The sequence below is a fragment of the Mus pahari genome, chromosome 6, assembly GCF_900095145.1.
Source record: "Mus pahari chromosome 6, PAHARI_EIJ_v1.1, whole genome shotgun sequence".
Taxonomy (NCBI): Eukaryota; Metazoa; Chordata; class Mammalia; order Rodentia; family Muridae; genus Mus; species Mus pahari.
In genome coordinates this window covers 58533046-58543824 of record NC_034595.1, presented here as the reverse complement: position 1 = coordinate 58543824, position 10779 = coordinate 58533046, and the positions used below count along the sequence as shown (strand labels likewise).

The 10779-nt window shown below is 48.6% G+C and overlaps 1 long non-coding RNA gene across 1 annotated transcript in view; it reads right to left on the bottom strand.

Moving 5' to 3' along the window:
* Window positions 1-6837: 6837 nt before the first annotated feature.
* LOC110322844 overlaps window positions 6838-10779 on the bottom strand; it is a 12651-nt gene continuing 8709 nt past the window's right edge. The window contains exons 2-3 of the long non-coding RNA XR_002380605.1: window positions 10044-10185; window positions 6838-6910 (exon numbers count right to left, since the gene is read on the bottom strand). This is a non-coding gene — a long non-coding RNA (uncharacterized LOC110322844). The remainder of the gene's footprint in view (window positions 6911-10043; window positions 10186-10779) is intronic.

The following is a 10779-nucleotide window of genomic DNA, read 5'->3' as shown; positions in this document are numbered from 1 at the left end:
CAGATATGCTCCTCCCCACAGTTACCCGATAGCCCAGCCCACTACACTATAAGAGGGGCTGCTTGGCCCCTCCTCGCTCTCTTTAAGCCTTCACCTTTCTTACTCTCTAGCCCTCCTTCTCTCTTTCCCTTTCCCACTCTCTCCACATGGCCATGGCTGGCCTCTCTCTTTCTACCTTCTCTCTCTCTCTCCCTGCCTTTCTACACTAAAGCTCTAAAACCATAGGCTGTCTCTGCTCATCAAGGCCCGCTGTGCTTGAATGATGGGATGGGCTTTCTCCTAAGGAGCCGCATCTAACCTCCTGCCGAAAGGCCGTCCTGTGCTCCAGCCATGGACCTGACCAAGGACTCTCGCCCGAGTGGGAACCATCCAGTGCCCCCCCTCCCCCTGCCCTCTCCTCCCTTCGGCCCTAGGGCCCCCACTCAGTTCTCAGCTCTCCCGCTGTATCCAGTGTGGGATGCTGGTGGCTGGGAACCTGGTACCTTGGGCTGTCCCTTCCCACAGCCAGACACCCACCCGGGGCCTCATGGAAAGAGTGCAGCAGTCCTCCTGAGTCAACCTGCCCAGAGCACTGGAACCAGAACTCTGGTGGGACATGGGTCTCTCCCACTCCCCTCTTTCCCCCACACCTACGGCCCTGCACCATGCAATGGGTCTCACATGGGAGGTTTATTGGGAAGGGAAACAGAGGCCACCTCCGGGAGGGGGGGGGCAGGGAGAATGAGGCTTTTCTTAGGCCTGTGGAGCACATGTAAAGGGACATGTAACAGGGTCCATGGCACATGTGCGAAGGGACAGACATAGGAGAGATGCTGTTGCCCTCTGGCCCACTAGAGATGACATGTTTCATCACTGGGTCCCACAAGCGCTGGCTGTGAAGTTGCCTGATTGTTGTGGAGTCCATGGATGTGCCTGGTTGCTAACGTGCTTGCACGCATGTATGCACTATGTACATACCTGCTGCTCACAGGGGTCAGAGAGGGCAATGGATCCCTTGGGCTGGAGTAACAGATGGTTGTGAACCTATCCCAAGAAAGAGCAGTAAGTGCTCTAAATCTTAATCCAGGGACCATGAGACAGACAGCTCTCAGCATATAGAGAGCTTCTCATGTTTAATTAGCCATGTATTTGGTAGCCTGTATGTGCCGAATAGTTGTTTTGAACCTGACACTAGAGTCACCTTAGAAGAGGACCCCTCACCTGAGGAGTTACCTCCATCAGACTGGCTTGTGGTTGAGTCGAGGGGGCATTTCCTGGATTAATGACTGATGTAGGAGGCCCAGCCCTCTGTGGGCAGTGTGACCCTTGACAGGGGTCCTGGGATGGATGGGTAAACAGCTGGGCGTCTCTGCTTCTGCTCTTGCCTCTAGGTTTGCCTTAGCCTCCCTGGACAGACAGTACACTGTAAGATGAAATAAACCATTTTCCTCCCCTAGCTGCTTTTGATCAGTGTTTGATACCAGCAACAACAACCTAACTACTGGAACATCGTGTACTTCCATGAGAGCCACATACTCTTGAAAACAGGGTAAAACGAGAGAGGGCCCACAGAAACAGAACGAGAGGGCTTAAGAGCACATTTTGGGCAAGGTCAATGGCTCCCAAATCAAACCCAAGTAGGCACATGACAAGGGAAGAGGGTACAGGTAGGAATAGAGAAGCAGAGCCTAGAAATGACAACATTGGACGGCAGCGGTAAGACTTCCACACAGTGTGAAGTGGAAACTTCTAGTTTCTTTGGAAAGTTAATTATGTCAAGTGATGTTTTGCTGGGGCACAGAGTTGAAAGGATGTTTTGATATAGCAAACATGTGAAAGGACCTGGGATGAAGGAGTATAAATATGACCCCACAGACAGTGGGAGACGAGCACTGAGCCTTGGTTTGGCTTGCTCTCCCTCGCTATTATTCTTTGCTAATGATAAGCATGTATTGGTTCACCTTACATAGCATTGTTGAGCTCAACTTGTGGTAATGCAGCCATTGGGAGAAAAATCGCCAAAGAACTGCTTGTGAGGTTCCTGAGGCAGCTGGCTGCTTCTGTGGCCTCACCTCAGGCCAGGTGGTGAGCTTTGCAGTTTCTTCAAGATTGAACTACAGCTGCTGCTTCGTGCCCGGTGTCTGCCTGCCAATAGGACTGGACTGTAGCTGCTGGTTCACATGTGGAATCTGCCTGCCTGGAGGACTGGTCTGCAGCTGCTGAGCCATATTTGGTGTTTGCTACAAGACTGAACTGCTGAGAAAGAAGATTAAGCTCACTCCACAAGGACTACTGCTGAACAGGTCCTCTTCCCCCATATCCTAATAACTTTTCTCTTCCACTACCTCTGCTGGGTGGTGNGCTAGGGGAGAGGTTGAACCATTATTAAAAGTAGGTTGCATAAAAAAAGAATGTGTGCTTACACAGTGTCCAGCACTCTGCGGGGACCAGACCGGCTTCTATCCAAGCCCCCGCAGCAAAGCTTGACTCTACTCAGCTGTGCGACCTCAGGAATGATGCTCACATTCTCCGTGGTTCTGTTTCTAATTTATAGGTTTGCTGTGAGGACTTGAGTTGACTGAGGCGCTTGGCTTATCTGTGTTAGTGCCGTGGAGTCTTAGAGCACACTGAGAGCTCATCCACAGGAGCTGGTCTTGGTGGGAGACAAAGCAGGGCTGGGGCAGGGGGGAGGGTTGTGATTTAAAGGCAGGGAATGAGATCTGGGCTGAGCTCAGAGATGACTACGGATCTGCTGACCTCATCAGGAAGGGTTGCCTGGGCCAAGCCTGGGGCCTCCAGACCTCTGTGCTGACCGACTTACCATAACTCACACTACCTTACCTACTTGAATTCCATTCACCTTGTAAGTTCTTTCTTTCCTGCATTCACCAAAGGCTCACTGTTGTATGAGACTTGGTCTACATGGAACCAGCCTTTGATCCTTTTGTCAAACTTCATTGTCCCTACAGACCAAAGGAAGAAGAAAAGCTAAGGTCTACCACAAGACAGATGAATGCCAGAGCTGCCTGCAAGATTACCTTCAAGGGGCCATCTCTCTCAATCAGAAGCATGGGGCAGAAACCTTGTGGGGGTGGCAAAACCAGAAGATGCCACATACAAGATACCTTTGAACTGGGAGGTGGCAGGGGCAGGGAGACCAGAGGCAGGGGAAGTGGGCAAAGAGTTACCCAGAAACTTTAGTCTTAATCCTTTCCACCATTTTCTGCCAAGTGCCTGCCTCCTTGCAGCCGGGGCGTGTTTATCAGCTCGCTGCAAATTACATGGTAAACACTGATCACCCTGGTGGAGGCACATACTGAGTCTCTTTGTTAGATTAATAAGATTACAAGATCTGGGCAGACTTTCAAGTGTTTATCTTCTTGGATGGGACGGGGGTGGGGGGTGGGGGGGTGGAGGCGGGGAGAACAGCAACAGGGCTCCCCTGGGTTCCTGGTGTTGGATCTCTCTTCCATTCAGAGTTGTGCTAAAAGGATAAAGGTTCCCGATCCTTGGCCGCAGACAAATTCTAGTCATGAGCCCATATCCCGGGCTTCTTAATCGAATGTTTATGGTCACACCCAGGAGGCTTTCTCAACCTTGGTTTTGATGTTCACTTTTGCAATGACTGGCTTCCTGCATGATTCCACAACATGTGGCCAGACTGTCCTTTGGCTTGTATCTAGAATAATTAATTTCATTAAGGCCTACTGAATGACATTCTGCAACACAGATCACATTGACTCATTACGTTATGCTTTGAGTAGTGCAACTCCCCAGCAAATACAAGCCATGTCTGCCTTGGCCTGGAAGGGGAACATAGCCCCAGGTGTCACTGAACTGGCTCTACTTGCAAATATTTACAAAGTCCCATTCTCCTTCCGAACCTCTTCCTCTATACTCTTGGTGGTGGCTATGCATAGTGTGAATTCGTGACTGCATCTTGAAGGCTTTTCGGCCAGCTGAGTGTAGTGACTTCTAGGAGTCTCCAAACACTGTATGAAGCATCTTCCCTCCGTACCAGGCTGCTCTGTGATACCATGGCTAGCTGCAGTCTCTCCAGATCAGAGCCAGTGGTCAGGAGGGAACACGTCAGAGCGGGGTACCATCCTAGACTCTTAACACAGCTCATGTTGTAGGACCCCCAACAATCAATTATTTTGTTCTACTTCATAATTTTGCTACGGTTGTAAATTTTAACGTAAATATCTGATATGCAGGATATCTGATACATGACCTCAAAGGGGTCAAGACCTACGGTTTGAGAACCTCTGCTCTAGGATTAAGGTTGGTTTTGTCTGAGTGGTTTCAGATGGGCGGGGGTGGGCACTTCAGAGTCTTTGACATCAGTGCAGGAAGATGCTGGAGGCAAGTTGACTGGTCACAGGTTGTGATAGCTACCTGCTCAAGCCATAGGTGGCCGAACATGAGGCATGGAACAGAAATTTTAACAGGCAAGACAGACACACTTGAGACTCTTCCCCATGTCCCCCTCCCCCCACCCCCTATTTTTAGGTCAAAGAAATTTCTCAACTGAAAGACTTGCCCAGCTGTTGGCAGCTCAAGTCACCAGACCTTCTTTTTCACTGAGTCCTCTGCCTTCAGGGCTTCTTCACCCCCACCTACCCACCCATCTGGACCACTTCTGTTCAGCTTCCAAAGCTTTGCCAACATCCAAGCGGTTTACCATGGCTGCCAGTATGATCGAGTGCGCAACCCTTCCTGTGCACACCTGGGTGTCTGGCGCACACTTTCTCTGTAGCTGTGCACTGGCCTCTTCTGGGAGACCCTGATCAATAACTAGGGATAGTTTCACCTGTGCCTTCCTGTGCCCAAGGCAATACCCATCGCATGGTGAACAGGAAGCCAGGCTAACGAATGCATGCATGAATGCATGAATGAATGCATAAATGAGTGCAGGCACAAAGCAGCGAATGCACGAATGAGCATGTGAACAAGTGTCCCCAGGAAGATTCCCTTTCCCTCTTTTCCAGCCACCAGGGGCGATGACAGCCTTACACTTGTTAGCTTTGCTTTCAGACTGTGTGCACTGTCCCAAGAACGCTTTTAAATAAAACTTCATTTTTGGAAAATTAATGAGCATCTCATTTGGCAAGGTGGCAAGTTTTGAAACACCCGACATGAGCAAAAAAAATCTTTGAGTGTAAGGGGAAGGTAAGGCTAGGGAGAGGCGTGTGAGCCGGGACTACTGCTTACAGTGGTTGGTCTCTTAAGCATAATCGTGGATACAAATAATCCCAAGTTGAGGAGACCAGCGGCCCTGTCACAAGTGACCTTGGAATATATTTGTATTTCATCTCCTCTCCTGAAAGGAGCCAATGGGGAGAGGCTTTGGAATTGGTAAGGAACACCGGGAAAGAGCCATGTTATTATTCTGCCCCGATGATAAAATGTTGCCTTGAGAATTCAGTGCTGGCTTCGCCTGTTCTCCCGAAGAAAGACTATTCTAATATGACGTGCCTTCCTTCCCCTTACTAAGGACTGCATTAATTAGGGAACATTTTCTGAAGTGTAAAATGAAGTCTCTGAGTAAGCACAATTCTTTGCAGAAAGCAGGAAGCCCACAAGTCAGGCAGCCCTACCCTCAGATGTGAAGCCATCTGTGATTTCAGAACAAGCGGTTTTGCTAGCTGGAGGTGGTACGCTGTTGTGAAATGCTAAATTAAATACCACGACACGTTATTATGGCTTCAAAAAGTAGTTACAGGCTTCAATAAGCACACTTTTATCACAAGAACACACAACCTAAAGCCAAAATAGTTCAGTTTAGCATGCCAAAAATCTGCTCACCCCATACATTGTTAGACAGAGCAGTGGGAGAAGGGACCTGGAATTTGCTACCATTTCGCTCCATGGTAGCCAACATCTCCTATCTTCTTTGGCAGGGAGGCCATTTTTCTAGGCTGTATTTTGCACACAAAAATCTGCATTCAGTGATTTGCATACCAAAAACCACATTTGTAAAAAGAAACTGTTTGCAGGGAAGCCAGAGGGATAACATTGCCACCGTTGGCTTCTCTGTACAGCGCCCCCAGGTGGCTTGCCTTTCATTCTCCTCTGTGCTGAACCCCCTGCCCCCCCAAAGTGTTATGCACTTTATAAGGCATTAAAAATTAACGCAAATGTCTCCTGTGCATTTCCACAAACCACTCTAACAATAACAACGCAGGCAGAATCACTCTCGCCAACAGACAGACCCCGTCCATTGTTCATTAAAAGGCTTGCAGTGATGACTCTAAGATCCACAACACATCCAGATTTTATTCTATATCACTCTAAATATAATCTGTCTTCAGGGCAGGTGCTGTGATGCCCACTTTCATAGAGAGGGAAACTGAGGCAAGCCAGGAGTAGCAAAGCCAGGTTTGGAGGCCTGCTCCTTCGTCCACTCCCATCTTCACCCTCTCTCTCTATGTTACACACCGTTGCACCCAACCCTGCTTTGGCTGACCCAATCAGTCTGAGGGGCGGTTCCATGTTGGGAGAAGGAAGGGTACCACTTTGGTTTCCCACCTTTTTTTTTTTTTTTCTGACCAGACCCAGGGAGCATGACCACACCCAAAGCTCTCATAGATCAATCCAGGGGCACACTGAGGTGATGGGCAAGTGGCTTGTGATGACGATAATGGTATCAAGAGAACAGGATGGGTGGCTGCACAAAGGTCACACATGGTCATTGAGATGCAGCGGGTGTCTTGGGCCCAGCTCGCATGCACCTCAGCGCCAGTCCAGCTGCGCTCTCGTTCTGTGTGGGCTTAATTATAATGCTACTTAAAGAGACCTTATCAGAAGCAAGTCAGATACTCTGTGCACTTTGTAAAGAGAAGTCAGTAGTAGTTCTTTTTAAATTGGTTTATCTGATGAGCACTTTAGATTTTTCCAGTTTACAGCATTTGAAAGAAATTAGCTGTTTCTACAAAAAAGATAAAGGACAGATGGAAAGGGCTGTGAAAGCTTGCAAAACACAGGATGATAAACGTTTGCTTTCGTTAAAGATGTCCCTTCGTTCTTGTTTTTCTCCCTTAATCTCCATTTTCAAGCAAAAAACTAAACTAACCTCTTGTGATATTCATGTTTAGTCAGACCAGCATTGTCCGCAGGCTATAGCAGCTCTGAGACCTTCCAGTATAGCTGCTGTTGGAGACTGGTCTTCCTGATGCCTTCAGTAATAAATTCCATGGATGTGACCTACAACAGCTCCGTCTTTTGGCAAGTCCCAGCCTGGACACGTTAGGGGGCTGTGGAGGGCTCTTGAAGCAGCCTCCTCAGGAGAAGCTTGCCCAAGCTTGCCTTTGTCATCGCAGCCTGACCACAGCCAACCTCCTGAGCCTCCGTTCTCCCATGTGTCAAGTATGGCGAATGCCCAGTCGACACTGCTGCCCGGTGACCACGTCTGTCTTGTTCCTCGTTAGGGTTGGTGATAAGCAGAATTCCAGTTTTGATCAGCGTCTCACAGAGCTAGGGGGTGATCCCTGTTGGTGGTGGTGATGTTACAGGGAGTCATGTGACTGAACCATGGCCAGTGAGCGTGAAGGGAAAAACTTCTGAGAGACATTTTCCCCTCTGTTAAGAAATAGGTAGAAAGCTCCTGACCCTCGGTCCCCTGGCTTCTGATGGAATTATTGTGACATGATAGTGCGTGATCTCCATCTTAAGGACATGAGAGGACATCATCACACTAAAGATGACAAGGCTGAAGGACCAAAGTGCCTTGGCTTCAGGAAGCAATCTACCTACCTAACCCTTCCTCTTCCATGTCCACTTATCTCCAGATCCCTTAACAAAGAGATCCCTAACAATAAAGAGCTTTGTGGTTTAATCTGCTGTGCAATGGGTTTCATACTGCTCATAGTAAAAAAAAAAAAAAAAAAAATCCAGTCCTAATTTAGATGGACACCAGCCTCACACCATGTATTAAGGAAGTGATTACAATGTCTGGCATAGTAAGGAGCTATGGTAAATATCAGTGACCACACTTATCAAACACAGGCAGTGACTTAAAAGGAGATTTCAAAATACAACATGGGTAAGCGAGATGAATGAGACCCAATTTTAATGACCTAACAGCTTTATGTTCTTAGTGGAGAAGAGACACTGATGGAGACCACGCAGCCATTGCTTTCTTCCTGGGAAGAATTGCAGGTAAGCCACAAGATGGCAGAGATGAAAGCCCTGTGGTCCTCTGCCAGGCTTCCACCCACCCCGCCTCACACAACCACCCTCAGCAGCCCCACTCACCAGGCTTCCACCCACCCCTCCTCACACAACCACCCTCAGCAGCCCCACTCACCAGGCCTCCACCCACCCCTCCTCACACAACCACCCTCAGCAGCCCCACTCACCAGGCTTCTACCCACCCCTCCTCACACAACCACCCTCAGCAGCCCCACCCACCGATTGATGATCTCCTGTGTCTCCCAGCCCGCCAAGGTTCAGAGTGCTGCCACCCAAAAATTAAGAAGATAGGAATAGGGCAGGGCTTGGTAACTCATGCCTGCAATTGCAGGACCATGGAAACTGAGGCAGAAGTGAGTTTGAGCTCAACCTGGGCTACCCAGTGTGTTTCAGACCAGCCTGTGGTACAGGAACATGTCTCAAAACACCCAAGGAGTTGCGCAGATAGATGCTTGCCATAGATGCTTGAGGACTTGGGTTCTGTCACCAGCACCGTGTAAAAAGCAGGGTGTGGTGGTATGCATTTGGAACCCCAGTACAAGGACATCACAGACAGGAGGACCCCTGGGGTTCACTGGCCAGCCCGACTAGTGAGCCCCAGACCCAAGGGAGAGATCCTATCTCAAAATAAAGCACCCATGGTTGACCTCTGGACTTCACCTGTACATGCACACATTGTTGTGTTTTATAAAAAATATAAGGAGAGACAGAATATGTATGGTGGATGTGTATTCAGGTGTGCAAGAAGAGAGTGCCTCCGAGGGCCCATGCTGAGACGTCTCTTCCCCCTGAGGGATCAGACACAAGATGGTATAATATAGAGTATAGTTTATTCAGGGTGTGGGGAGGGGAGTTGAGAAGGTAGTAGAGACAGAGAAAGGTAGAGAGAGAGAGTAGAGAAGTAGAGGCCAACCATGAGCATGTGGGGGGGGATAGGGAGAGAGGGGGAGCAGGAGGGAGAGGACAGAGTGAGAGCAAGAAGGCAAGAGAGCAAGAGAGAGGAGGGGGCAGGCGACCGCTTTGATAGTGAGTCAGGCACACCTGGCTATTGCCAGGTAACTGTGGGGCAGAGCTTAGACAAAATGCTAACACACATATGTACCTGTGCACACACACATAGGTATTCACACAAAGGAGAAGCCTAAGACTGAGGGCGTAGTTCAGTGTTAAAACATGCCTATCTTGCAAGAGGCTCTGGATTCAATCTTCAGGAACAGGCTGCAGGGAGGGAGGAAACAGCCAATAATGTAATTTACTTGGACACAGACTACCATTTCAGATCTCTCTGGTAACTCACATATAGAATGCTGATTTTTGGAATCAGCCCGCTAAGACACAGAGTGGAACAGTGTGAGGTGCGGTGTACAGGAAGTGCAGTGCTGTAGAGTTGCTGTGTCTGTCGTTTTCTGTAGCTGTGATAAAGTACCACCGCCCAAAGCAACCTGTGAGAGAAGGGATTTATTTTATCTTCTGGTTCCAGGGGGAGAGTCCGCCATGACAGGGGAGGCACAGCAGCAGGGCAGGAATCTGAGAGATCACATCTTTAATTACAAACACGAAACAGAAAGGGAAGTACAGTGGAACAAGGCTACGTATGCACCCTCAAAGCCTGCCCCAGTGACATACTTCCTCCAGCAAGGCTACACGAAGGTTAATAATTTCCCCAATCAGCGCAACCAACTGGGGATCAAGTGTGCAAAGGCTTGAGCCTTTGGGAGACATTTCTCATGGAAACTACCTTAGTAGATTCTCAATAAATTGTCTTAGTGTGAACCGGACTTTTTGTCTCCACATCATTTTAGTGAAGAGATAGTGACAAACCAGCCTGGGTGTCAAACACATGAGCATGCTCAATGCATTATGTCGCTCACCTCGAGGGGCAGCCCACATGCTGCTGAAAGAAAGCCTTCTCTCTCCATGGCTGCAGGTCTATAAGGTGAGCATTGGCTTTTGTTAATTAACAGTAGCCTTGGAGGTTTTCCAGTCTCTGAGTTAGTAACCATATTCATATGTCTGTTATTAAAAAGGAAGTAATATAGATTAATCAGGAATCATAATATTAAATGAAGAGAACTTCTGGCTATCTCGTAGTTGGCTAAACAAAACCACCAATTCCTAACAATCTGGCTAACTCAGATTTTATTGTATGCTAGCTGTGGACCTGCTTTGTTTAAATCCCCCGGCCCCTCTTTCCTTCTTTACAATAAAGGGCAAAATTAGCAGTTGCCTAAATCCATACCGTGAAGTGATTCTCCAAAACTGATGATCTCCGCATAGTAGAGAACATGATATCATTCCTTCCTCAGAGGCAATTTCCAGCCCTTACCGCACAGTGGATTTTAACACTGATTTGTATGGCATTTAGCATTCTCTGTTGGAGTCAGCAGTTTGCTCTGTGCAGCTGTGGTCTTAACTTGATTGAGGAAGACAGAGGTAGGAGTTGCAGAAGACTTTAGTGTACCCACAACAGTCTGCATCACTGATTCCAGAACATGTTCCTCCTCCCACCCCCAGAACCCTGTACCTACGCTGCAACCCCCTCCATCCTTCCCTCTCTCCTTCCCTCCCTCCCTCCCTCCCTCCCTCCCTCCTACCCTCCATTCCTGC